Source organism: Cryptomeria japonica, chromosome 5 (assembly GCF_030272615.1).
Source record: "Cryptomeria japonica chromosome 5, Sugi_1.0, whole genome shotgun sequence".
Classification (NCBI taxonomy): domain Eukaryota; kingdom Viridiplantae; phylum Streptophyta; class Pinopsida; order Cupressales; family Cupressaceae; genus Cryptomeria; species Cryptomeria japonica.
Window position 1 is genome coordinate 173371542 of NC_081409.1, and position 5602 is coordinate 173377143.

The following is a 5602-nucleotide window of genomic DNA, read 5'->3' on the forward strand; positions in this document are numbered from 1 at the left end:
GGCTGCTGCGCTGCGTCTGTTGCATTGAATTACTGGACCTCATCCTTTTTATAGATGTACATGAACCACCTAGCATCTCTAACTTTATGACCTGTCAATTATTTGGAAAACCTCCAGTAATTAACCAGCTTTCTTTACGATTGCCCTGTCACACGTCACATGGATCAAGATCTGCGCCTTTCTTTTCGGTGACAATTGGCCACTGACGTAGAAATGGAGAACATCAATCTAAGATACAGTTTACGAGGACAAAATTAAAGCGAGTTCATTAAATAATGCGAGAGTCACGGGAAAGGAGACCATCTCCAGTCGAACCCTAACCAAACGAATTTCCTGAATAATATATAAAACACAGGATTTAATAACAGAGTCGTGCAAACACATTTTTATTCACTGGTTCTCATAATTCCCGCTGTTAAAAAGTTATTTGACCCCGTTTAAAGAGTTCCGTTCCATGTTCTCATCGCTTGCAGTCTATTATTCAAGATATAAAAAATTATTTCTACATACCATTGAAGCGATGACGATGATGTCAACTGATTGAGAAAACAAATAAATTGTTGACAAGGAGGAGCAGGACTTCTAACGTCCTCAGATGAATTTCTTGTCTAGATCCATCTTTGTGCATTTATATCATAAGATAACTCTGTAGATGACACTCTTCCCCACCAATAATATAACATTAAAACCAGGTATATGTAGTTTCAAGTCCCTTAATATCAGCAGGATGGTCCTAACCAAATTGCATCTAACGTCAGCAACAGCCGTTTCTCGAAATTCATGTAAAGATATTAGTATTCTTAAGACCACGACCAAAATTAACGCTGATGATTCGAAATAGAAAACTACATATCAAAATCGCAAAGTTGAATTGAAAAGACTTGAAAATCTTTGGTTATTTGGAAGATCTCCAATTTTTCAAAAAAATTTGGGGGAGTAAACGACCGTGGATACACCCGTTCTAACCAAAGTGGCTAGTGTTACCTCAATTTATTTTGTTAAATTTTTACATAAATAATTTATTAATAAATGGTTATAATAATAATATTAGTATAATGGTAAAATTTGTAAATTTATATCAATTTGCATTTAATTTTGATATACCTTCTCATTTAATATCTTAATTATATATTTACAAATGGTGTATTTTTGTGTAAAGTTAGACTCGTTGCTCATTTTTTATTTAAATGATTCCAAATGTTCCACCCTATCCTATCTCTATTTACACGGATTCTTATGCATTTATTTTATATATAATCGCAGCAACACCTATACATTCATTTCTTAGTGCAATATTTTACCTCCTTATCCCAAGTAAATCCCATGGATGTAGATTTGCCTCCGCACCATGTCAGATTCACCCAAAAATTCAAAAATTTAAATACAAAATTTGTCAACTCAAACATTTTTCATAGCCATTATAAATTGTCTCTATACATGTCAACATAGTCAATTTCTATGTTTTAATAATTAAAGGAATCAAATATAGATTATTTTATATTGATTATCAAGAGAAAATTAATTCATTGGAAGGAGAATCATTTCTAACAACACTTTCTTTGGAGCACCAAAAGAATATAAATCAACATTAAATTTATTAATAAACAATATACTCTTCAAAATGTTGTTTTTCACATTTTTTCATTGATCTATAAAACTAATCAAGTCAAGGTTGTGAGCTATGAGAGTCTAACCATTTCAATCTAACATCCTTCTCTATATTACTTTTAATTATCAATGAATAAATGCCAAGGTTCCAAGAAAACATTGGTTTAGTAATTTGTAATTTATCAACTCAATAATATGAAGTTTTAATTACTTTAGTATGTTAGGTTGTTACCATTTTTCCTGAGATCAATCCTACACAACGTAAAATTTATTGGAAAATAATTAAGTATACATTATGATCTATAGGGAATTCTAGATAAAGATAGCCTATATCATAATATAAAAAAACATCAAATTTTTTGTTGCATCAAAGCTATTTCTTCATCATACTTCCCACAAATAATGATCCATCCTTTTTAATTAATTGAACATAAATATAAATCTAAATATACATTCCTAATAAATATTCTTTAACCTAGATTAATAAATGATTCAGGTGTATAAATTTATTTAACTAGTCTAGATTAACATATAGGAACAATTTTTTCCTTTAAATGTTAGGGAATGTGTTTACTCTTTTAGCCCTAGGGTCTAACCATAGGGCCATATTAAATTATTATAGGAATTTTAGAATTTTTTTAAAATTTTTTTTATGAAGATGACAGAGCCACTATAATTGTCTTATTAAATTAGAGAGAATACACAAAAGAGTATAAAATAGATTATACAATACAATATCAATAAACAAAGAAGTCAAAATCAAATGATCAAAGGCCAAAATTTACAACGTGAGCCAACCCCAAACACCCAAACATGAGTAGAAAATCTATTTGTGAATATGTCTTTTGAAAGACCAAAGATGAACAAAATAAGAACCCCTCCATAACTAAACACTGGACCTTGGATCAACCAATGAAACTGAAGAAAGAATAGGCTCGAACAAAGAAAGAATGGTATGAGAAAAAAATATTGATTAGAAGCAGACAAAGTATAGTCAACATCATCACAAGGGACCCCTACACAAAAGAAATGCTAACACATATAGCATATTCAAATAGAATCAATTTTTCCAAAAGGTCACCAAATAGTGGGGAGCCCAAATCCAAAAAATAATTATTCAAGACATTGACAAAATGTTGAAGCAATATTTATATATAATTACTCCTATCCAATGATGCTTTGGAAAGAAAATTCTTGAAAATGAAGATGAATAGAAGAAAACATATCCTACTAGTTAAAAATAGAAAGATAAGATGGCCAATGATGATAGAAAGTATGTGGATAGGCTAGATCTAACAAGAAGCGAGGTGAAATCAGTAAAAAAGTAAAAACTATAAATTAGTGTCATATTTTCATGATTGTACTTGAACCTACATTCAAACCATAAATAATGTTAGATAATAAAAGTGTCAGGATTATAAATAATCCTCAACAAGAGTAAGGGGAATTAGGGGAGATATCAAGAATAGTAGAGTAGTGCCTGGAATGAGCCAAAGAATAGTAGATAAATTTGAAATTGTACTTTTGTGGAAGATAAAGCCATAAAATGCCACTAATTCCAAGTCATGAGAACCATTTCCACACATTAACGGGTAGTAAGAAGATAGGAAACTCCTTCCTAGGTCATCACAAGAAAGATCAAAGTACTACAATTCCATGATGACCAAAAGTGTGGTAGAATATAGTGAACAATGGATGGAATAATATAAATTCTTCAAACATCAAGTATCTATGAGAGCACAACTAAGAGATGGATCCAAAGAGAAAGCCTCATGGGAAAAATATTAGTAGGCTAAAACTTCATTGATTGTTTTATTGGCCAAGGAATTGACATGAGAATTTTCTACTTTGTAACAATGTGAAATCTCTTAATAATTAAAATTTTCTAGTTGAAGAATTATCTTGTCCAAGATGTGTCAAAGCTTCTAATTTGCAGTTGATTTACTACCAACCGCATTAACTAGAATCATATAATCATGCTCAATTTGAATTCATTTGATATTATTCTCATAAGCTAGTTCAAGACCAAAGCTTAAGGCATCAAACTCACCTTTATTAGATCAGTACCATTTGGAATCACTTAGCAAGTTGCTTTAATAATCAAACCATCATTGTTATGAATAATAATACCAATTCCAAAATTTCTTGGGTTACCTTTAGATGACCCATCAAAATGTAGTTTGAGAAAATCCAATTGAAGCAGGAACCTATTTTTCCTCAAACCTTAATGCCTTTATTAGAATGGATTGTATAGATCCTTGAAGAGTCAAGAGGCTTTAGAAAAGACTAGTTATTTAATAACTAATTATCCCAAAAATTTAAGGGATTCAAATTGTTTGTGTCTTTAAAAATGTAGCTCATAATAGTATTTGGGATAGCTCTATTATTTTTTAGGATGACACTTACATTCTATTGATGTTTCACTATCATATTTTTTAGGTCCTTTGTTACTTAGATTGTGAAGTTGGTGGTTGCATTTTGTTGACAACGAGGTTGTCTCTCAAAATTGGTCTGGAAAATTCTCTGCATTGCTCCACAGTTTTGGTTCAAGTGTTGCAGCATTGAGGACATGTTCATATGGTTTGTGTACAGTGTTCCAAATCAAATTTATAGTGTTGGCATAGAGGCTTCATTAGCTACACAATATTATATTGCGTGCATTCATATTGGGGGGTTTAATATCCCAAAAAATGAGCTCAATATATTGCCTATCTGATGAAAATAGGGGGGTTTTTAATTCAAGCTATGAAAAAGTACAATATATGTTGAAAATAGGGGGATTTTTAATTCAAGTTGTGTATTGCGAGCGGGTGCCAAAAAAGGAATTTAGGGAAATTATTTTTTAAAATAGGGGGATTCTTTAGTATGCCATGAACACACATGATATAACCCAGGTTCACTAAGTGAAGCCCCCATGATTGTTGGTTTGCTGAAGAAATGAAGTGATTTTGTTTTGTTGTTCAGATGATCAGTTTTGTTGATCTTTAGCCGACTCAGTTGATCTATATTATGTATCATAATCCTTTGGTCGAAATACTTATTAGAGTTTGAGTTAAGGTATCGATATGAGTGATACCATGGATTGTGAAGATCCAAATTGAGTAATTTATATTGGGTGATGTTTTTGGGCTGACTAGTTAATGTGCTCTATTATTTTCCTACACGTTATGTTTGATGTCAATTTTAGAGGATGAGTTAGTGTGTCTAGTTCACTAGAATCAACTTGTTATGATGTATATGGGTCTCCTTTATCTAATGGGGTGAACCACATTTAGTAGAGTTTCTCCTAGAGATCGACTTTGTGCAATTCATGTTTATTATGTTTCTGGGTAACCTAGTTAAGAGTTTCAATGGATAACCTAGTATATATAGGCATGCAGATGTGTCAATTATGGTATGGATTGTTGTGGATTTATTTTGAATCATGTGCAATCATATGTGTAGAAGCAAAAGTGTATATTTCTATTTGTGATGAGCTCTGATGATCATACCTTCCGGTGTGATAGTTTTTTTGCTGAACATATCAGAATACTGAGAGGGGGGGCAAATCAACATTCCTCTAATTTATAAAACTAAACTCATAATATCCTGATGTTCAAAAAGTTATCTTAATCTTAATTAAATTTAAAATAAAAAATAGAATAAAACATAAGCATGCAAGATACACCAAATTTTTATACGTGGAAAACCCAATAAGGGAAAAAACACAAAGAGGGTTAACTCTCAAGAAAATATAACTAGTTATATGGGATTACAAAACTAGCTCACTACCTAGAGAGCTTACTACTCTAATACAATGGCTTACCGTCAGAAAGGCTTACTACCAAAAAGGAGTGAACTAATAAAATTGCATCTACACATGCATGGGATCAGTTCCAATTAAAACTCTGACAATATACTGATTGCTTGTAGCAGATCTGGTAAAGAACCTCTACAAAACACTTCACTATTTGACTGCACCAATTTACCCACATTGAATCAACTCCAATGCTTA